At 39.6% G+C, this 23,906-nt stretch overlaps 1 protein-coding gene across 2 annotated transcripts in view; it reads right to left on the bottom strand.

Moving 5' to 3' along the window:
* The window catches only part of LOC102287414 (guanine nucleotide-binding protein G(q) subunit alpha), a 316,088-nt gene that overhangs the window by 245,850 nt on the left and 46,332 nt on the right, over nt 1-23,906 (bottom strand). The window contains exon 1 of one of the 2 annotated variants that reach the window (XM_070375738.1): nt 1,618-1,638. The exons of the other annotated variant lie outside the window; for it this stretch is intronic. The gene's annotated coding sequence lies outside the window, so the exon portion shown is untranslated. Of the gene's footprint in view, nt 1-1,617; nt 1,639-23,906 lie in introns of those variants that run through there. 2 annotated transcript variants of the gene reach the window in all.

Raw genomic sequence — 23,906 nt, 5'->3', positions numbered from 1 at the left:
GCATATGCCAAACCCAACATAAAAATGAAAACAACACAGAGGATATTTGTTTTACAAGAAATTCTCTTTTCTATCTCCTAACTTTAAACTGGACATGGAACAACAGACTTGTTCCAAATAGGAAAAGGAGTACGTCAAGGCTGTATATTGTCACCCTGCTTATTTAACTTCTATGCAGAGTACATCATGAGAAACGCTGGGCTGGAAGAAGCACAAGCTGGAATCAAGATTGCCAGGAGAAATATCAATAACCTCAGATATGCAGATGACACCACCCTCATGGCAGAAAGTGAAGAGGAACTAAAAAGCCTCATGATGAAAGCAAAAGTGGAGAGTGAAAAAGTTGGCTTAAAACTCAACATTCAGAAGACAAAGATTATGGCATCTGGTCCCATCACTTCATGGGAAGTAGATGGGGAAACAGTGGAAACAGTGGCAGACTTTATTTTTTTGGGCTCCAAAATCAGTGCAGATGGTGACTGCAGCCATGAAATTAAAAGACGCTTATTCCTTGGAAGGAAAGTTATGACCAACCTAGATAGCATATTCAAAAGCAGAGACATTACTTTGCCAACAAAGGTCCATCTAGTCAAGGCTATGGTTTTTCCAGTAGTCATGTATGGATGTGAGAGTTGGACTGTAAAAAAAGCTGAGCGCCAAAGAATTGATGCTTTTGAACTGTGGTGTTGGAGAAGGCTCTTGAGAGCCCCTTGGACTGCAAGGAGATACAACCAGTCCATTCTAAAGGAGATCAGTCCTGGGTGTTCTTTGGAAGGAATGATGCTGAAGCTGAAACTCCAGTACTTTGGCCGCCTCATGCAAACAGTTGACTCATTGGAAAAGACCCTGACGCTGGGAGGGATTGGGGGCAGGAGGAGAAGGGGACGACAGAGGATGAGATGGCTGGACGGCATCACAGACTCGATGGATGTGAGTCTGAGTGAAATCTGGGAGTTGGTGATGGACAGGGAGGCCTGGCATGCTGCAATTCATGGGGTCGCAAAGAGTCGGACACGACTGAGCGACTGAATTGAACTGAACTTTTAGTTATTCTACCACAAAAATAGAGTGATGGAACACAAACAATAGGAAAGAAAAAAAGTATATTAGCAGTATATACTACTATAACGTACTGCGCCTTTATTCCAAAGGACTCTTAAGTTAATCATACATTTTTAAAGGATTAACTTAAAACAGGAAACGAAAATGAAGATTGCAGGAAAATTAAGTTTCAGCTTTTATAAAGTTATTCTTTAAGTTGTTTACCAAATTTCAACACAAAATGCCCATTACACACAAACTCAGTTTACCATGCTAAATCAGAAATATGTCACTTGGCCACTAAACTCAACATTCGTTTCGTTCCATCTAATGCTTAATAATTCATAGGTAAATGCCTAAGAATTGTTCATCAATAAATAATGAACAAAAACAAAATATTAGATGTCATGCTGGTGATTCAAACCAAAAGACAAGATTGAGGCTGGGAAAATATGAAGAACACTTCCCACAGAGAGAACAGAGAAATATAAAATGTATCTTTAAGAACCCTATCAAAATGAGCAGTTCTCTATAATTCACTACTCAGAGGTTTTAATAAACATAAAAAATTTTTACCTTAGACATGGACAAAATCACATTCTCCAATAACAGCTGCACATACCATGTTGCGTGGTCAAGTCCATTATCTCCAATACTGGAAAGAAATCATGCGGACAATGTGGAGGTGAGGTTAGAGAAGGCAGAGTGCTGCTAACGCTGCTCTTGGAGTCACTCCCTCCTGTCTAAGTGTGTTCCCAGTGGGGCCCGTCCCTGGAGGTGTGGGGTCAGGTGTATTTTGGCAAGGACTTGAAATGCTTCTGATGTGCATCAAAGTGCAAGATCCCTTGGGTATTCCCTGCTGTCTCTCAACAAAATCATTTGTGGGTGTTTATTGTGATTCCCGTGTTTACGATATAAAAAATGATAATTTGTATGCTGTAAAAATAGTTCAGTGTTTTTAAGGTAATAACCAAAAGGTGGTGTCCATTAGACTAAAAAACTGCATGAAGGAGAGGTGCAGTCTCCCCTTGGCCCTTTCCCAGAACGAAATCTAAAGGAGGCTGGCCTGGCAGTGTGCCCATTTGAAAGGGGTGAAAATCAGAAACTGCTTCAAGGGCCTGTCTCCCAACTGGCCCTACCCTGCAGTGAATCTCTGTGCTCTTAAACCCAGTGGCAAGCCTTCTTTTCCTTTTTTAACAAAAATAAAATATTTGAGCAGATAGTTCATGTGTGACTGCTTTGTTAAGTAAAATAATCCTCTTTTGGTGTTTAATCTGCCTATGTTTGAACAGATAATAAGTGCTGTGCTTTCAAAACTAAGGAAGTAAATCGAATACAGCTGGCTGGCAATGAGACAGACCCAAACAACAATTACAATGAACTCTTGCACCAGTGACCTCGTTTAATACCTGCTGTGGCGTGGCCTGCCCTGAAAACCAAACTCGGCCCTTGGGATTTCTCCTCCCTCAACGCGAACTCACTGTTAAAGAACAACTGATTAAACTGTTATCACTCAACATCACAATACTTAAGTCTCTATTCTCATCAAACTCCAAAGTCTGGCCACAAATATTTTGTATCCCACTTAACTGAATGGCAGAAAACATGCTTTCTTCCAGAAAAAAAAAATTTAAGATGTCTTTGAAACTACATAATGAAAGCTGTTTCGTTTTCTCATCACCTGAGTTTTTCATGCTTTGGTTGCATCTGATACTGACAAATGGTCATATCATCATGGAGACTGAATCCCCCTAGGTTGCAATGAAGAGGCACTGAAATTAGATTTGCATCCTCTCTGGAATATTCTGTCTTCTTCACAATTCACCCACCGTACACCAAGTGGTTTTAGAGAATTCCAGTTAATAGGAAGTCATATTCCTTTCATTAAATCGGTGTCAAAGCAAAGTGTGTCGAATGCATCGTCAACCTGGTCACGGTGCCGCCATAGTGGGTCTCAAGGAAAAGAACTGAGAGTACTTGCATTTTCAGACTGGTGTTTCAGAGCACCCTCAAGGTTGATAAAAGAGGCGAATGATAGCCAAGAATTGGGCTCAGTGACACTGTTGAGTGTGCCAGCTGGGTGACTTTCCACTGTGTCTCAAAATTTCCTGGATGGTTTACCATCAAATCCTAATTAACTCAGATCAGTATTCAAGGCTTATCATATTTCAAAGAACATTAGAGCTAAAGAGATACAAAATTAGGATCCCAGTATTGCAAAAGGCCTTCAAGATCCTCCACCTCGAACCCTCATTTATTGCAGATCTATAAACTGAGGCACAGAGCTATCAAAAGATCAGACTAAACTCAGATCAGGCTAACGACAAAACCAGGTCTAGCAACAAGGTCTCTTGACTTTTGCTACAGTGCTATTCAGCTGACAAAATGTCCTCAGTCATTCCTGTGTTAACCACCAACACAGTAACAAAGCCCTTCTAAGGAAGGCAATCCAGATAAAATGCTATATTAGCAGTCTGGGTAACATGCTCAATTTTCATTAAATTTGATCCCGACCATTACATGATTTCTGTTAAACCAGGTCTCTCTTGCATAACCACAGAATAATAAAGCTAGCCAGAAAATAAGCCTGAAATAGTTTAAGAAGATGCAGGTATGACACCCGTTATACTATCCACTTTGAAAATGTTCAAAATCTACAGCAATTACTCCAAGATACATATGGGTCAGGGGGAGGTACACTTTCTAGAATCTTTACTTCTTAGTGAAGTCATCAAAGAAAAGTATTTGTTACATTTTGTTTCTGCATATGCAAAGCAATTTATATGAATAATACATAACAGAAAGTTCTATTAAGCAAAGTTGGCAAACCAAGATGTTTGGTCAATAATTCTCAAAAAGCTTAAATCAATTTGTTAAAAGTTTGACTAGTATAAACATGAAAAAATTAAAGCCGGTATTTAATCTGCCTACTTCAATTCACTTAGTAGATTAATTTTATGGATTGATCCTAACTCTTTTTATAGGCATTATAGACCTTTAGATTTAGAGGGTCATTAAATTTAACACTTGAGATTTACAGGACATAAAGGAAGTGCTCTCTACTAATCACTTTGCCTACAACATTCACTTTTTTGATTTAGACTTGTACAAAATCACCAGCACATAAAATTGTCTGACACACGGCTGACAGGTGATCTCTGTTTCCACGCAAAACCAAGATGTTTCCTTTCTTCCATTCTTCTTCAGTGAGTCCATGAATAAGCCACATCCATGATAAACAACTTCACGCGAAATGGTTTTGCTTTCTCTTTTTCTTTACCAAAGAGTCATTTTTCATTATTAAATAGTAACACCAATATGGGTGTTGAGCACTTGTTCCTTACCAGGCTTTGTTCTAACCTCCTCTACCTTTGTCAACTAATTTAACCTTTCTAACAACCTTATAAAAGGTAGATAATATTACTATTTTTACATTGAAACCCAGCATCAGCCCATCTTAATGGACTGGCATGACTCACTAGACCCCATACTGAGGGAGAAATGCATAGCCCCCCAAAACAGGGAATCTGAAGGTAACCACTAGTAAAATAATTGGTGATTTCTTATGCAAATTTAAATCCCTAGCCACCTTGTTAAGGCCCTGTCATGATCCTTGCCGGGTTTCCTTTCTCATATCCTCAGAATGTGGGAAGGGTTGAGAAAATGGTTTCAAACTCCAGAAGATCATGTTTTCCACTTAATACAGTATGTTCCTTACTTTTGAAGCCATGTATCCTGAGAAGATCCATTTCTAAGGCAAACACTACAACACTTCTAGATTAGCACTGCTCAATCACAGAATCATTTCTTGACATTCTAAATTCTAGTTTTCAACCTCTCCCAATCCAGTGGCGAATACAGAGTCCCAAGAAGGTGACAAAGGATGACACCCTCTCATCCTCATCCCTACTCTCAGCCAAAAGAAGAGAAAATATATAAACTAACCACAGTTTTGGAAGTGGAGGAGACCATACCTCAGCAATGCAACACGTATTCACTATACTCCACATTTCAGGAGGGCCCCTCCATGCCTAACACTGGGCACCTGGAATACATTGCCTCCCTCCTCAAAGACAGCAGGTGAGGGAGTTACAGAGCACCTGACTCATAAAACAGCAACTGAACGAAACAGAAGAAAGGTGTAAAGAGTCACATAGGGCAGCATCACTTACTCTGGCTTTTGAAATAGGAAGAAGTGTGTCCCAAGTGCTTGGGCGGATGGGCAAAAGAAATAGTAAGGGTACAGCTCATGCACAGGTATGATAAAGCCCTGATGCAGTACTCTGAATGGAGATGACAGCTGATCAAGTAACCTCATTTCAAAGGACCGTTGGAGACGGTAAGATCGAAATAAATGTTGGCAGTGTAAAAATAAAATAATAATATCCACAACAGATAAGGCCCCTGTCCCTGGGGGCATGCAGCATGTCACCATTTGCACTACACCTGGGAAGGAACAGAGTCACGCTTGCATGGGAAGCAGTTAATGAGAAGTGACTGCTCCAAGGGCGGTGAAGAGCATGGGGAATTTGCCTATTCTTTTCGAACTAGGTCAGATTCACAGAGAGGATGGGATTTCATGAGTAACTTGAATGAAAGGAAGGTCAGGCATCTGAAGGAAGGAGGAGGTTACAGGCATCAGGAGCCCACCTTCTGGCGTTAGGGTGGGCCCTCCATTACAGGATGAAGGAGGAATAGGTTTGCACCTGCTAAAGGGAGCAAACTGTGGGAGCCCCAGGGGCAAAGTCCAATCCAAATAGGATTTGTTTAAGCAAGCAGCTGGTGCCACCAAGACATTTCTGCTGGCCACACTGTCTCTGTGATATGTCAACTGTGTGGGTTTACATGTAATACAGTGTCCTAAAAAAAAAAAAACACATATTAAATGGTAGGCGCATTCTTACAAGATCAAATACCATATTATTAGTCTATGGTTAACAATGGAAAAGGTGACAGCCTTTGTATTTTCTTGGGCTACAAAAATCACTGCAGTTGGTGACTGCAGCCATGAAATTAAAAGACGCCTGCTCCTTGGAAGAAAAGCTATGACAAACCTAGACGACGTATTAAAAAGCAGAGACATTACTTAACAGACAAAGGTTCATATAGTCAAAGTTATGGTTTTTCCAGTAGTCACGTATGGATGTGAGAGTTGGACCATAAAGAAGGCTGAGCACTGACGAATTGATGCTTTTAAAATGTGGTGCTGGAGAAGACTCTTGAGAGTCCCTTGGACTGCAAGAAGATCAAACCAGTCCAACCTAAAGGAAATCAACCCTGAATATTCATTGGAAGGGCTGATGCTGAAGCTCCAATACTTGGGCCACCAGACATGAAGGGCCTACTCGTTAGAAAAGACTCTGATGCTGGGAAAGATAGAAGGCAGGAAGAGAAGGGAACAGAGGACGAGATGGCGGGTGGCATCATCACCAACTCAACGGACATGCGTCTGAGCAAGCTCCAGGAGATGGTGAAAGACAGGGAAGCCTGGCATGCTGCAGTCCACTGGGTCACAAAGAGTCAGACACAAATGAGTGTGTCTGAATTTAATTAACAAATTAAATTCACAAACATGTTTTTTAAAACACAAATTTTGTCTTTATAAATGAAATGTGAGCGACTTGATGTTTCTAAATATCACTTTCTTCACATTTATAAAAGCAGCAATAGCACAGCTATTAACTGATAAACTTGTTGGAAGGATTAAAAAATATAAATAATGGTGTTCAGCTTGGCACCTGGACCATAGTAAGTTTTCAGTAAATGCTGCTGGTTATTCTCCATTGTTTTTTAAACAAGGCCCTACAAGGCCTAGAATTTACTCTTTCCATGATCAGTCATGGGCTATGTGTCTTCTATATCCTACTGTTAATACAAAGAGAATAAAGATTATTTTTAACAATTGATCAAGTAAAATGTATTTTTAAAGTACAGCTATAGCCCTAAGCCATAAAATACACTGCTAAAAAAATGATTTTCAAATTTTACATTATTATGGGTTACTCTGGTCTGCATTAGGCCAAAATTTTAAAACTTCCTTTGGAGGTTATGAAATTGACCAAATGTAAGAATGATTATATGCAAGACTGATTATGTATTTACAGAACCAACTAAGGTTAAATTATTTGCTAAAGTTCTTAACTGGGCCAAGATGTCTGTGACTAAGTGACTCTAAGGTCAGTCACAATCTAACGTCATTAACAATGAGCCAGGTGAGGACATGCAGGACGCGGGAGTGCAGGCCAACGGGAAGTGGTAGAGTCAGTGGCCAAGCAGACGGCTTAGCCTGTTTAAAGTCACTCAAAACGTAAAGAAGGGTGAGAGGTGAGGAGACCATCATGTACAAAAAACAAAATACCCCTGGAGGCTGATTTTCAACCCAGAGACTAGCATATTGCAACCCCTGATAAACTCAGTTCTCTGATGACTTCCCTTTTCCCAAATCAAAGTGAAAGTAGGAGTGTTAGTAGCCCTGAGACCCCTGTGGCCCACCAGGCTCTTCTGTCCATAGGATTTCCCAGGCAAGAATGCTGGAATGGGTAGCCATTCCCTTCTCCAGGGGATTTTCCTGCCCCAGGGTTTGAATCCGGGTCTCCTGCATTGCAGCCAGATTATTTACCATCTGAGTCACCAGGGAAGCCCCTCAAAGGTACTCCACAAATTACATGTACTTATGAAAAGAGAAATAAAGAAACAAATGAAAGAAATAAGGAGAAATAAAGACTTCATTATGCATACAATATAAGCCTCAATATCACACTTTTTCCAAAGAGTGGTGTACAAATAAATACCTACATCCGAATCATGCTGGGAGAGTGTCCTGCATTTTTAACAAGTTTCCCGGGGTGATTATTCAACACTGAAAAGAACCCTCTTCTCCCTATAATAATTCTTTTATTTTGTAAAATTTTCCTTTCCTATTCACTTGTTAGTTGTGTTCTGTCACTCCAAAGTCTCTAGTTTCATTTAAATTTTCCAACTTTCACTCTATAATAATATATTTTCTTTTCTCATATACTATACATTGAAGAACTATTAGTTTGTAATCATCTATTTCATCTCATTTACTATATATAATTTTTATTTTTATAGGTCTTATTATCTCTTTATACTTGGAGATAATGTGAAATGTGTAAATATTAAGTGTGTAATATTGAAAATCTCCATAAAATACAAAAAGATCTTTAAATAAAAAGAGACTGCCATCACAAATCAGGATTTTATAAAAATAGTTCTTTGAATAAATTTTTATACTAATACTTGCAAATATTAATCTACCTCAAAGTATGCTTTTAAGGAAATCACAGTTTTGAATGTTTACGAAAACATTATAGCACAGCATATAATGAACACCCAGTGAGTATCCTTTCAGTTCAGTTTAGTCACTCAGTCGTGTCCGACTCTTTGTGACTCCATGAACTGCAGCACGCCAGGCTTCCCTGTCCATCACCAACTCCTGGAGTCCACCCAAACCCATGTCCATTGAGTTGGTGATGCCATCTAATCATCTCATCCTCTGTTGTCCCCTTCTCCTCCTGACCTCAATCTTTCCCAGCATCAAGGTCTTTTCAAACGAGTCAGCTCTTCGCATCAGGTGGCCAAAGTATTGGAGTTTCAGCTTCAACATCAGTCCTTCCAATGAACACCCAGGACTGACCTCCTTTACTCACTGTTTTATTCTCACTTATTTTTTATTTCTATAATTACTAAGAATCTTTTTTTTTTTTAGTTTTAGAATCTTTAGAATCTAAAGTTTTAGAATCTTTAGAATTAAAGAATCTTTAATTCATTTATAATTACTTTTTCCTTTCTACTCCCCACAATATTTACACTATGATTATAAATACCCAAAGTAAAGTTTTTAAAAGTCAGGGAAATCTCTGCTTTCCAAATACCTGCTGACAAATCTAACTATAATGAAATCAATTTCCTACAATAATATTCTCTGAAACTAAGAATGTCAACGTTCAGACCCAAAGAAAAAGGGGCTCCACAGTTCTGGGAATCCTGTATGTTCAGCCTGGGCCTCTCTTGTGGGGCCTCAGGGCCTGCAGGGGGAAGGTGAATGGGACCTGCTGTGTCGCAACCACCCTCATTTGCACGGCAAAGGTAAATGGATCCCTTGCCTCTCATTCAATGCCAGTTCTTTACTTTTTACTCACATAAGAATAACCCTGAACTAAGTGTGACAACTATCATTAGTCTTCTGGGTACCGTGGCTTCCCAGGTGGGTCAGTGGTAAAGAATCCACCTGTCAGTGTAGGAGATGCAGGTTCAATCCCTGAGTTGGGAAGATCTCCTTGTGAAGGAAATGGCTAGCAACTTGCCTGGAAAATCCATGGACAAAGAAGCCTGGGAGACTACAGTCGATGGGGTCTCAAAGTCAAACACATCTCAGCCACTGAGCATGCACGCACACTTCTGGGTATCAGAGAAGAAAACGGGTGCAACTTCGGGTTTGTTTCTTATTAGAGGTAAAGAAGCTGTATAATTCTACTTAAAATGCTCTACTGAATCATTCTGCCCTTTCTTTTCAAATCTTTCCATTCTTTCATTTTCTCTACTCTCTTCATTTTCTTCTCTCCTAACCCCCTCAAAATCAAAGATTGGGGAAATAACTGAAATTGGTTGGTTATGATAGGAATCTCTTTTTCAAGCCCTATCTTTATTTTAATATATTTGGCTTACTCTATGAATTTTAATAGATTTGAAAAAAATTTCCAAATGGTATAAAATGTACCCTGGGTTTTATTTTTATTCAGATACAGTGAGGCCAACAGATCAGGAAGACAACTGCCATTGAAAACACAGTTTGTTGCTCACAGTTCCCAAGAATGGACATCTCACACCACATGGGGCCTAAAGGGGAAGCACCAGGGCCAGGCAGGAGACAGTGAGGGGAAGTGCGGGCCAGAGTCCTCACTGCGGTTTTCACAGGAAGAAACAGGCCAGCAGATGGGATGGGCTAGTCTGAACCATCTCCAGGGCTCTGGTGTGGAGGAACTGCCCCTAGTTGTTTAATACCAAGTCCTGAGGTGATATTAGGGCAGAGGATAATGGCTCACCTATAAGAGCTCTAAATGTGATAGTGGGTAGGTGTGGGCTCTAGACTGGCTGGTTTGCATATGGAAAGTATGCTCACAGGAAAGTCAGTTGCTATCTCTAGGAATTAGCCAGCCCTGAGAGGAGCAGTCTTTCCAGAATCAGCAAAGCCCTAGATGCAAGATGGTCAAGAATATATGGCTAACACAAAATATCATTTGAAAAAGATATGATAACCTATTTAAACTAACACCACAGAGAATCCAAAGGATCATTTTAGCATATTACATCAACTGTCCCTGCACTAACACTAAAACAAGTTTAAAAGTTCATTTTCTGGGCTTTCCTGGTGGCTCAGTGGTAAAGAACACGCCTGCCAATGCTGGAGACACGAGTTCAATCCCTGGTCCAGGAAGATCCCACATGCCGAGGAGCAACTAAGCCCATGCATCACAACTACTGAGCCCTGCGCTCTAGAGTCCAGCCGCTCCAACTACTGAAACCTGTGGGCCCTGGATCCCGTGCTCTGCAACAAGAGAAGCCATCGCAGTGAGGAGCCCTCACAGCACAACCAGAGAGCAGTCCCCACGCACCACAACTAGAGAAAAGTTCATGCAGCAACGAAGAACCAACAGCCAAAAATAAACAGACACATGTTTTTGGGCTTTTTTAAGAGTGACAGCTTAAAAAAAAAAAAGTTCACTTTCTTTCCTTCATTTTTTTAATGCCAATTTTTTTTTTTTTTTTTTTAATGTAGGACTAATGGGTACAGAAAGCCTGGAAATTATTTTGTACAAGCAACCATTTCATAAAAGATGTATGATATCAGTCTCTGTATGAGATATCTTTAATGTATTTCATTTTTCAAACACACAGTTAGGGATCCAACAAACAAAACTGTTGAAAATTCTCTTCCGTAAGCACACCTAACAGAAGTAAACAAGATATTCTTTCCTTTAAAAATAATAGTTGGTAATATTCTTCCATACAAAATTAAAGTAACAAAGATAAATGCTTTCAAACCTGATTACAACAGAGTGTGAATGTATATTCATTATTAAAAACAAACAATGGGAAACAACTAGAAAATCAAATAAAATATACAAAATGATTATTTTAAGATACTGAGTAATAGGCAATACAGGAATACTAATAAGGTAAATCCTATGGTTGCCCTCAGATAACTGCCTGAATGCAGTTTCTACACAACAGCATGTCAAGGACAGAGGTGAGAGTTCAGGTAAGCTGAGAATGCTAAAATCTGCATGACAGCATGTTGCAGAGAGAGATGAGTAGAAAGAAAGCTCTGGAGATGGGAAGAGGCACATTCTTGAATCTCTGACTCAAAAATGATCTAAGAATGAGTGGGGTAACATTCCATGAGGCTTGGAAAAGAAGCACTAGAAAGCATAATCCAAACAATCTCCAAAGTTCACACATGTTCACATTCCCACCAGTCAGAGAGAATAATACACGGGTCATTGAATCATCAGAAGTTAAATTTACGTAACCACAGAATAAAGACTGCTCTAAGCCCCGGAAAGTAAAAGAAAATGAAAGTGTTAGTCGCTCAGTTGTGTCCAACTCTTTGTGACCCTATAGACTATACCCCGCCAGGCTCTTCTTTCCATGGAAATCTCCAGGCAAGAATACTAGAGTGGTTTGCCACGCCCTCCTCCAGAGGCTCTTCCTGAACCAGGGATCAAACACAGTCTTCTGCATTGTAGGTAGATCCTTTATCATCTGAGCCACCAGGGAACTCCAAAACTCACCCTCAGTTCAGTTCAGTTCAGTTCAGTCGCTCAGTGATGTCCAACTCTTTGCGACCCCATGAATCACAGCACGCCAGGCCTCCCTGTCCATCACCAACTCCCAGAGTTCACTCAAACTCACATCCATTGAGTCGGTTATGCCATCCAGCCATCTTATCCTCTGTCGTCCCCTTCTCCTCCTGCCCCCAATCCCTCCCAGCATCAGAGTCTTTTCCAATGAGTCAACTCTTTGCATGAGGTGGCCAAAGGACTGGAGTTTCACCTTTAGCATCATTCCTTCCAAAGAACACCCAGGACTGATCTCCTTTAGAATGGACTGGTTGGATATCCTTGCAGTCCAAGGGACTCTAAAGAGTCTTCTCCAACACCACAGTTCAGAAGCATCAATTTTTTGGCGCTCAGCTTTTTTCACAGTCCAACTCTCACATCCATACATGACTACTGGAAAAACCATAGCCTTGACTAGACGGACCTTTGTTGGCAAAGTAATGTCTCTGCTTTTGAATATGCTATCTAGGTTGGTCATAAGTTTCCTTCCAAGGAGTAAGCGTCTTTTAATTTCATGGCTGCAATAAAAGCCTGCAGTGACTCTGGAGCCCAGAAAAATAAAGTCTGACACTATTTCCACTGTTTCCCCATCTATTTCCCATGAAGTGATGGGACCAGATGCCATGATCTTCGTTTTCTGAATGTTGAGCTTTAAGCCAACTTTTTCACTCTCCTCTTTCACTTTCATCAAGAGGCTTTTTAGTTCCTCTTCACTTTCTGCCATAAGGGTGGTGTCATCTGCATATCTGAGGTTATTGATATTTCTCCCGGCAATCTTGATTCCAGCTTGTGCTTCTTCCAGCCCAACATTTCACATGATGTACTCTGCATATAAGTTAAATAAGCAGGGTGACAATATACAGCCTTGACGTACTCCTTTTCCTATCTGGAACCAGTCTGTTGTTCCATGTCCAGTTCCAACTGTTGCTTCCTGACCTGCATACAGGTGTCTCCAGAGGCACGTCAGGTGGTCTGGTATTCCCATCTCTTCCAGAATTTTCCACAGTTTATTGTGATCCACACAAAGGCTTTGGCATAGTCAATAAAGCAGAAATAGATACTTTTCTGGAATTCTCTTGCTTTTTCGATGATCCAGCGGATGTTGGCAATTCGATCAAAACTCACCCTACCAAAGCCTAAAAGCAAGTCTAAAAACTATCAAACTAATTCCAAGTGATTTAGCTACATGACAGAATGACATCCACCACTATTTAAAGGACTCCCCCAAACCCAGCAACCAACAGTGTAAGATTCACAATGTCTGGCATCTAATCCAAAACTATTAGGTAAATAAAGAAACAAGAAAAGATGATGTAGAAGTAGGAGAAAATCACTAAAATTATATCAGAAAAGATAAGCACATTGGAATTAGCAGACAAGAATATATTTTCAAAAAGCTATACTAATTCTGTTCTATGAGCTTAAGAAGCAGAAGAAAACATAACCATAATGAAGAAAGAAAGGAATACAGAAGAAAATCCAAAGGGAACTTCCAGTGATTAAAAGCACAATATCTAAGATGAAAAATACAAAAGAAGAAAGTAATAGCAGATAATAAACCAAAAAGAAAATATAAGTAAATCTGAAGAAAAAGTGAGAGAAATCATAAAAAATGAAGCACAGAGATACAAAAACTGGAAAGAAATTAACAGACTCAGTGATGTGTGAAACAATATCAAGTTACTGATATTGTTCTGATTCTAACATACTTAGAATTTGAGTCCTAGAAGGGGAGAAGAATGAAGTAGGGACATTAAAACAAATTTTTTTTTAAGAAACAGGAAAAAAGACACGTTACATATAGAGACTCAGTTATTCATTGCTTTCAAGAAATACTTCAAATATAAAGATAAAAATGGTTTAAAATTAAAAGGAGGGAAAAAATATACCATGCTAACACAAGTCAAAATGATAGTAGGCACAGTGAAAATAGACAAAGCAGACTTTAAAGAAAATAACAAAATTTATTTCATAATGAGACAAGTGTTAACTTATGGAAAAGACATATCAGTCCTAAATGTTTATGTACCTAATAACAAAGCTTGAAAATATAAGAAGCATATGACAGAACTGCAGAGAGAAATAAACAACTCTACAGTTATATTTAGTGGTTTCAATATATTTTCTCAAAAATTAATACAACAAATAGAAAAGCATGAAATATAAAGAGGACTTGAACAATACTAATATCCAATTTATCTACTATACAATTTTAGAACACTTTCCCCAGGAACAACGGGGAAAAAAAAAAAAAAACACTTTCAAGTACATACAACCATTTATTAAGACAGACCATACTCTGAGCTATAAAACTAGTCTTAAATTTTGTAAGATTCCTACAAAATTAAAAAAAAAAAAAGATTCATAGAAAATATGTTCTCTAAGTATAATGGAATTTTTAAAAAAAATCAATAAACTTATTGTGGTAATCATTTCATGAGTATGTAATTCAAATCATTATGCTATACATTTTAAACTTATATGGTGCTTTATATCAATTATATCTCAATAAAACTGGAAGAAATAAAAATTTAACAATAAAAACTTTAAAAATAAATAACACAAAGATATCTACAGAAAAACTAAGAAGCCCATTTTTAAACAACATATTAAAAATCAAGAGAAATAAGAAAGCATTAAAAAAAAATGAAAAAGAAAACACAAAATGTCAAAAGTGAAATGCCACTAAAGTGGTACTTAGAAACTAACAGCACCAAATACGTATATTTAGAAAGACAAAAAATCCGCCTTTAAAAGATCAATTAATTGAGTTTGGGGAAAATAATGACAGTCAGTGTGTAACTGCAAACTTGCCTCTTGAAATGTCAGTTTTCCAATAATAATCCTTAGCATGAATGAGGGACCATGAATCTCATTATTCTCCAATACTCTGTGTTCCTTCCCAGTGTCCAGACATGCTTTCTCAGCAGAGGTCAAAGGTTTTGCCCTCCTCGCATGATGCCCGACTTGCTCTCTGCCATGGTCAACACTAATTCCTATCCTGGGTCCTTCTTTGGCCTGGGTTTGGTCAGTCATCCACCAGTTGCCACTTCCTTCCCTCTTTCGCGGCCTCTTTCAGATTCATTCTGCATTATTCTCCCTATGGGCTTTTTTTTTTCCAGTTTTTTTTTTTAATTTCACTTGCTTTTCAAAACTTGTACCTTCAAGAAAAATCTAAAATAAAGGTGAGGAACCTTTTTTAACCCTAAATGCCTCTTGAGACTAGGACAAAACACAGGAAATGCAGAGTAGGAAGCTAACCTTGTCCTGAATACACTGGCACGCCTGGTGACCAAACATCAGCTTCTCATGTGGAGGGGTGGGGGGGATTCTATTCTCTAGGTCAAAGCCAACCTGCATTACACCACCAAGGGTCCATGTCCCTAGGCTGTAGTTTTTTTGTATTTGAATGTCACTCACACAACTATTAGGCTTCAGCCACTGGCTGTACCTAGAATCAGCCCCTCTTCATCTCACTGGCAGATGCTCACTCCACACACTTCACCATGCTCAGAGTGCCTCCGTTACCCCGTTTCAGCCACCATAAAAAGCTGAGAAGTACTGGTTACTTGCTACGACAGGGATAAACCTTAAAAACATGGCAAGTGAACAAAGCTACACGCTGTACAATTCCATGTACATGAGAAGTCCAGAACAGGCAAATTCATAGGCACAGAATGTAGACTAGCAGTGACCTGGGGCTGGGGGAGAGGGGCAGGGAGAGTGACTGAGGGTTGGACAGGTTCCTTGGGGGGAGGGGGGGGCGGGGTTGATGACATATTCTGGAATTGGATGGCAGCAATGGTTTTACAACCATTTAATATTCTCTGAATATTCTAAAACCACTTAATTGTATACTTACAATGGTGAATTTTATGTAAATTATACCTTAATTTTTTTAAAAAAGATATCTAAAGAACTAAAACTGTACAAAGAGTGAAACAAAGATACCTAGGATGCCATTTCCTTAGTATAAAGTATTCAGGGCCACTTCTGATAAAATTAAGTCCCTACAAGCTAAATGAACCTCTAAATTCAGAGTGGATTATTTTCCTCTTTTTCTCTGCAGAAAATCAAAAACTAAAGATTTCTTTTAGGTGTTTTCTAATTCTTAGACCAACAATAACAAATGAATCAAGATACCTAAGCACTCATTTACCAAGTTTCCTTCCTCTTGGGCTCTGAAGTCTATCTCGAACAACCTAATGCAACAGTACAGGAAAAAGTCATTTCAATTAGGCTATTAGACAAGGCAGTGGCATTTGATACATTTAATGTATTTCCCAGACACCATCTCAAATGCTTTCCATTTCCCAATCAACAACCCTGCTCTGTTCTAATAGATCTGGCCATCAGATGTAATTGCCCTTCAATTACATTTCATTCCAAATTAATCTTCACAAGTGTGGCAAACCAAAGAAAAGATGGTGCTGTTTGCATTGCACTAATATGCCGGGCCTCTTAAAGAGAACTCACGGAGAAAACCAGAGCTAGGGTTCACTGTGTGAGTAATTACTAAGTGTGGGGATTTTACAGGAAATCACATCCTGTGGGAAAGTTCATTCCCCTCACAGAGGCCAGGGGAAGAGATGCCACCGGTGTCTGCATCTGTGTGAGGTCGGTATCCTTCCCAGTGATGCACGATTGCAGGGTGCAAGAGTTTACTCCAAATAAAAACTAATTTGGACAAATCATGATAGCATAGTACTTTTTCACTGAAGAAATTCAAATACATGTCTGCTCTGAGGCTCCCTTAGTGTGCCCAGGTCTGCTATTTCTAAGCACTGGGAGATAGAATAATTCCTTCCGAAAGTGGCCAAGCAGCCCATTCAGCCTCATTCCATCCCTAAATGCTCCCTCTGGCCTTGCCACCTGAAGGTAGGAAATATAACTGTGGCTCCCTTCATGATTTCACACCCCTGCGACTCCCCATAATTTCCTAACACACCCAAACGACTATCCTGGATCCTAAAGCAGCAATGTAAGAATTTCTGCGGGCCTGAAAGTTAATGCAACCATCAAAGCTTCCAACTTAAACTCGGGAATGAGCTTGCTTACTGCCCAAGATGTTGTCTCCCCTGTACAACTAGTCCAACATGACGGTTCAACACTGAAGAATAAAACTAAGCCCAATGTGTAAACAGAAAGTCATAAAACAGAGAGGACCACGTGAGGCAATAAATAACTCAGATGTCCAATCCTTCATCTGGTGAAGGAGAAAACCGGTGGAGGAGAGATTACAAATGTGTGTGTGTGTTAGTACATATCACAGGTTTTACTAACATACGAAGGATTTAAATACCATACGGCGAAATGGTTTCTGAGGTTTTAGCAGCACTGAAACCAACCTGGCTTACTTACTAGCCACATCACCAGTTCAATCCTATGGATTTTCCAGGAAATCTAGGGCAGTTCTGTGTTTAAACACATGAAGGCACATTTATTTACTGAGCATCTACTAAACAGAAGCATCTCTCTCAAGCATGTGTTTCAGAGATACAGAGGACCAGCATCCCTGTTTCCCCAATTCATTGTCAAGTTCTTCATGAGCAACTCATGCTAAAGGTTTGAAGTCTGATGAAAGCTGACATCATTACCAACCTCTCCTCTTCCAACGTGGGCTCAGTTACACATTGTCAACCTGCATCACCTCCGCTCTGGACATGAGTTTGCTTCCCCGGTTCCATTCCCCACGCAGCTATGAGAAGGCCAAGTGCACACACCGCTCAGAGAGCACCTGGAGCCTCTCAAAGGCAGCATCTGTGGGCCACGGTCAAAACTGGGGGCGTTGGTAGGGATTCGTCCTGCTCCCATCCTGTGGGGTTTATGTGTATATGGTAGGAAAAGAAATCCATCACCTTCACTTTTCTCAGAAAAACAGATGAAAGAAGAAGCACTTTCCTGTTCTGGATGTTCCACATTCGGATCCATCCAAACCACAGTGGACACATCTCCTAGAACAACCTTATCCCCATCCCAGCGGAGAGCTAAAAACATAACAGGTGATCAAGAATTCTTCTCTAAATTTTGGACTTAGCAGGTTTGCCCTGTTTCTTAAACAAGCAAGCTTTCCAGAGCTATCATTTTAAGTCTAGAACAAAAAAGACCAACAAAAGTGCTAAACAGAGCTTAAAAAAAAAATCCTATACTCATGATTTTTCAGATTTCAGTGACTCTATCTTTGATAAATAGAATTTTCTTCAATGATACAAATGTTCTTTATCCATCTGGTCTTTACGTTCCACAGTAGTGACCATCTAAACGTGCCTATTGAGCACTTGAAACATAGTGCAATTAAGGGACTGAATTTTTTATTTTTATTTAACTTCAGTTAATTTTAAGTTAAATTGCCATGTGTGGCTAATGGCTACATTTTGGCGCAGGTTTAGACAGACAGGGTCCATGATATAGGAATGAGAATCATGGCAACAGACCCTGGTCCAAATCCCAACTCTGCTACTTCCTAACAAACTTAAGCAAGCTATTCAAACTTTCTTGTTACTCCCCAAGTGTAAAGCAGCATGTTAGTGGGAGAAATGTCTGAAGTAAGCAAAGAACTTTTCCATCAGTGTTACTTTCCCTGCTGTTATTATCTGCCCCCCAATTTATGTTCCTGCAGAGAAAACACACAACCAGCCAAAGCCTGGAAGGGCAGATACTGAACCAAAAATGGTTTGATCTTTGAGTCTGGAACATCCCCTGGAGAAGGGAATTGCTAACCATTCCAGTATTCTTGCCTGAAAAATCCATGGACAGAGGAGTCTGGCAGGCTACATCCAAAGGGTGGCAAAGAATCAGACACAACTGAGCGTTCATGATACATACACCGTGTTAAATAATATTAAGAAAAAATAAATCAAAGGCTGCCACTGGTGTCAGTTTTATAGATGAGTTCTGGCAAACTATTAAGGACTGACGTGATTTAAATTCTATCAAAGCCAAAAAAAGTGGCATTTTTAACGTCTATTTTATTGGGCTAGCATAAAAAAAATACTGAAGGAATTCTAATTTCTTAAGACATAAAATCATTAAAAATAGCAAATTAAATTCAGTAATATATTAGAACAGGGATTATTCTAGTAATTCAACAATACTTTAATAATAGCACTATAAAGAGGGAAAAATAAATTATCACATAATTCAAAAGTGGACAATCTAATAATCACCTCAATATATGTGTACTGACTCTATTCCTGTTCTTAAAAAAAAAAAAAAAACACTCTAGTAAACTAGGAAGAGAAATAAATATCTTTAATGTAACTTAAATAAAAATCTTCCTCAAACTCCCAACAGTAAAACACTCAAGATATTCCCATTAAATTCAGGACCAAAAATAAAGCCTACTATGGTGACTGTCACTGGACACTGCACAGGGAAGTCTAGCAAAATACTAAGACAAGAATTAAAACGAAAGAAGCAAGTCCTAGAAAGGAAGGAGACAAAATTATTACTATTAAGAAATAATAGAATTGCTTTTCTTGTAAAAGACAAGAGAAACAACTGAAAAATTCTATAACAATGGAATTAAGGAAGTTAAGAAGCAGTCCACAAATACTGAGTCTGGATCACAGTAAATCCTGAAGCAGATGCTAGGGATACAGCAGTGAATAAAACTAGAGATCCCAGGTACCTTTTTGAATCTAACAGAGAATAAAATAAAAATACATGTTCCTCATGCTCTTTTCCTAGGTTCATGAACAGAACACATGTAGACATCATTTCCCATTTTCAGGCAATTCAGAAAATGGGCTTTGGAAACCCACTTACAAATGTACAAAATCAACAGCTCTTCTATAATCAGCAAACATCAGTTGCAAGATATAATTTAAGAACAGCCTATTTGCTACAGCAATCAAAAGCAATTTAAAATACCTAGAAATAAATTTAACAGGAAATGTGTAGGACCTATATAAATAAAAGTACAAGTTTTCACTTACTGAGGTAAAAAAGGAGAAGGCATTTTTTAAGCAGGAGGAGGCATACCATGCCATGTTCCTGGATTGTAGAAGTGTAAATTTTCCCCTAAATTAATCTTTATATTTAGTGCAATCACACTTAAAATTATCAGTGGGATTTTTTTTTAAGAAGTTGACAAAACGATTCTAAATTTCATTTGAGGAATGCGTGAGAATGTTCAAATTTTTTCTTTAAGAGAAAACATGAAGTGCTCCAAAAGAGATGTCATGACATCATACACAAATTTTCAGACACAAGTGGGCTGAGAGCTCAGCTCTGCTGTGTGTGCAGCTCTAAAGGCTGCTGTGTATTTTTATATGCAGCCAGTGTACTGCTTTATCTCTAGATAACCCCTGTGGCAGAGAAGCACCCCCAAAAAGGAGGCCTCAGAAGCCAGATGTGTGCAAGGCCATTAATATGTATGAGAGAGTTCTGCCAGCACAAAGAACACACCTCCAGTAGGTAGGATTCTAATGCACACAGAAATTCAAGTCAATTCCTTGTAAAAGAGGGGTGGTGGTGGTTGTGGCTTAGTTGCTAAGTTGGGTCTGACTCTTTTGTGACCCATGGACTGTAACCTGCCAGGCTCCTCTGTTCATGAGGGTGGGGGAAACCTGGTGATTGTATATTCTGGGTCTTCATGTTCAATATTAAAGATTTCCAGGAAACACAAAAATTGAGCAATCAATAAAAAGCGTTTATTTGGCAATTAATTTAATTTCCTCACTCGATAAATACTTTATATTTGGATTCCTATGAAAACCTAAAATTAAATCAATAATATTTAGTAGTTACATTTACATCTCCTTTCGTTTTTAGTAGTGTTTTACAGTATAATTCATTCATCCACCCCCTTCTCAACCATTACCTCCTCCCAATGCTTTCCAAGTGGATGGAAACTCAGTACAGTTGATCAAGAGTAAGAAGTTAGGCCATTTTACAGACACAGATAAGAAACTTTCAGAGCCTTAAGATTGTGTTATATATCACAGAACAAGTGAGCTGCAGCTGAGACTGGGGTTGAGGTTTCAGTTTCTGAGTCTGAAATAGGGCCCCTCCAAACTACCCCCCGACCAGCCGCCATCTGTTTCCACAGTCATGGAGCTAATGAGGTCCAGAGTGCCGTAAAGTTATGAGTTTCTATCCTCCTGTGCTCAGGCAGCTGTATTCTGTTCTGCAACTATAGGCTGCATGCCCAAGCCTGACCAAACAGCAGTCTTTAAAATTTTAATATTGATTGTTCCAAGAGGGACCCATGGTAATAGCTAACACATGTTGTGCTTACTGTTTGCCAGACCCTGTTCTAAGCACTTCAAAGATTCTTACTCGTGTAAATCTGTACAGCACTCCTTATGAAAAACTAGTACAATCATACCTCAATTAGAGATGAAGAAACTGAGGCACAGAGAGTGCACCTAACTTCCCTAAGATCTCAGGGGCTCTGCTCCAGGGCCTGTGCTTTGGATCTGGGCGCCAGCCTGCCACGAGTCACGTCTGCTAACAGATTTCCATCTCTCTGCATACCCCAAAGCCATCTAACAGCAGTCTCTGTAGTGATAAAAGATGAGTATGATGGCCCAACCTAAATTACCTGTGATAAGATTTAATTATTACTAATTGCAAAGCATAGCTAATTGCTGTTGTTCCACTCTCTCCTCTAATGATGCATATAAAAATACTCAGGTAAGTCCTCATTGTACTTTTTATATAGCTGAAAATATACTTGTACAGTGTTTAGAATTATTCAAACTATAAAAATCTAGCTCCAAAATAATACAGTCAGTCACTGTGTGAAATCTTACTCTGGTGTAAGTCCACGGTGACCATCCCTCTCTGACTGGCTGGGATGGTCCTTGGCACAGCCTGTCTGTACTGTTTGTGTACACTCACCTTGTTAACCACAATACAAACTCCCTGAGAGTGTCTATTACTAGGGGCCACCCCACAGAACCTCACAAAATACTCTGTACATGGGTACTTAACACATTATTGGTGGCCAGGGATAAAGTGGAACAAATTTGTGTGTGTGTGTGTGTGTGTGTGTGTGTGTGCAGCAAACAAACCAAAACATCTAAGCTCTATAAATGCATCTTGGATAGCCACATTTTATCATTTTGACAATTAACTTCCCACTATCAGCAATTTTTTCACCCAATCACACAGACAGAACACTTACAGGGTACCAGGAACTACAATGAGTGCTATACTCAAACTAAGCCAGTTCAGCCACACAACTGTCCTATGACAGTGAGTCCATTATATAAACATTTCCATTTTACAGATGAAGAAACTGAGGTTTAGGAAAAGAAAGCAACTTATCCAAGGTTCCACCACTAATTATGGATTATGTTAGGATTCAAACCCAGGCTCTCTACTTTCAGAGGCTGGACTCTTTCTTAACTGCCTGTCTCCCTAACCATTTTAGGTTTATCTCCACTCTGGCTCCCCACTAGCTTACATGAGACCAACAGAACGCTTTTTTCCTACAGCCCAGTCCTCCTCAAGATCTCATCTCCTAAATCACACTTTAGCATAAAATGTTACCAGCTTTTTAGTGAAGGCAATAGAAAGAACAGTTCTACAAAACTTACCCTACTATGAGGGTCTGGGCTCTCATATGATTCAGCAAGTTCCTTTGAAGACCCTGATCTCAGCTTCAATGAAAGCCATGCTTCTATTCAACAACTTGTTTCAAAGACACTACAAACTGTATATCTGATAAGACTTCTCCGTTAAGCAAGCTGCCCAATCTGTGCTTCACTGAAATGCTTATATACGTGTACAAATAATTTCACTCTGATTCCATTTATATTCTGTTCTCACTTTTTCACCTACTTCTAATTTATCTTATGGAGAATCAAGAGTATCTTTAAATTGCTTTGAGGACAAGATGGAATGAAAGCAAAGTGCCCAGGAGATGTACAGCTTGTTTTGGACAATCAAGGCAGAACAACTGGGAGAGAGGATTTAGAGTCCCAACCAGAGGAAAACACTGATGGCCCATGGACGTTATCCACCCAACAGGCTTGTTTTTAAAATTCTAGACAGTAGTTTTCATTTTGTAAAATTAGGTGGCAACATTTAACGTCTAAGAGATGACACACACATATCTAGATTCCTTGTTTTTCTTGAAAAACTGGAAGCTCTGGAAACCCTAAGCCTGTTCTCTATACATGACAACATTGGAAGCTCAACAAAGGGTTCAACGAACCATGAGATTTTAGTATGCCAGAGTCCCCACCCTGATGGTGCTACACATTTAAAACCACCTGCTGTGGCATTTGACTTTGCAGCCCTGGATTAAGTCAACGGCAAGTCAATTCCTGACAGAGAAATCTGCAACTATAATTAGGCAGGATTTTCCACCTGCTGGGGGAACCTCGGAGTGTACCCTCTTTTATCTCCTCTTATCTCAAAAAGGTGGGGGTTATTTAGAAATTTGGTTGGAAAGAGGCAAAAAGGGACTAGATAAAGGCACCTATTTACACATTCTCCTAAGCCAGGGTGCATCCTTGAGCCGTTGGCATGAACTCCCTGGTTTAACCTCCTTCATCAGACTCCATTCCCCACCCAAACCCCATTACTGTTTCGCTGATCCCAAGACACACAGACTAAAGCTAAAAGCAAAACTGGCACAACCAAGTTATCATCCTCCCAGGCCTCCTACCTCAGCAAGACCTTCCCTGACCGCCCACCTGGAGGCGCCATGAACACAACAATCCACACTTGGGTGAAAACAAAACCAAGCCCCTGCTTGAAAAACAACGCTGCAGCCATTGTTCAGCCCACAGGCGTTTGGAAGGTTCACGCAGAAAAGTCAAGAAATTTCCCCTCGCAGGAAGTTCCTGGAAGGAAGTCGGTGCCCAGAAGCTCAGCCACTCCTCAGACCAGAGAAAACAAAGGCAATGCCGGCCTCTACTTTCCAGAATGGCTACAGCATTCTAGAAAAGGAAGCAGGATCTTGAGCCTGCAGGAGCCTTATTAGCACAGGTGCTGGGCTTTTCGGGCAGGCTTTGATCAGAAAAGCCGTCCAGGTTGCATCTTGGA

This window comes from Bos mutus, chromosome 8, assembly GCF_027580195.1.
Source record: "Bos mutus isolate GX-2022 chromosome 8, NWIPB_WYAK_1.1, whole genome shotgun sequence".
Lineage (NCBI taxonomy): Eukaryota > Metazoa > Chordata > Mammalia > Artiodactyla > Bovidae > Bos > Bos mutus.
Note: the sequence above shows the minus strand (reverse complement) of the source record. Positions and strands in the feature narration are given on the sequence as shown.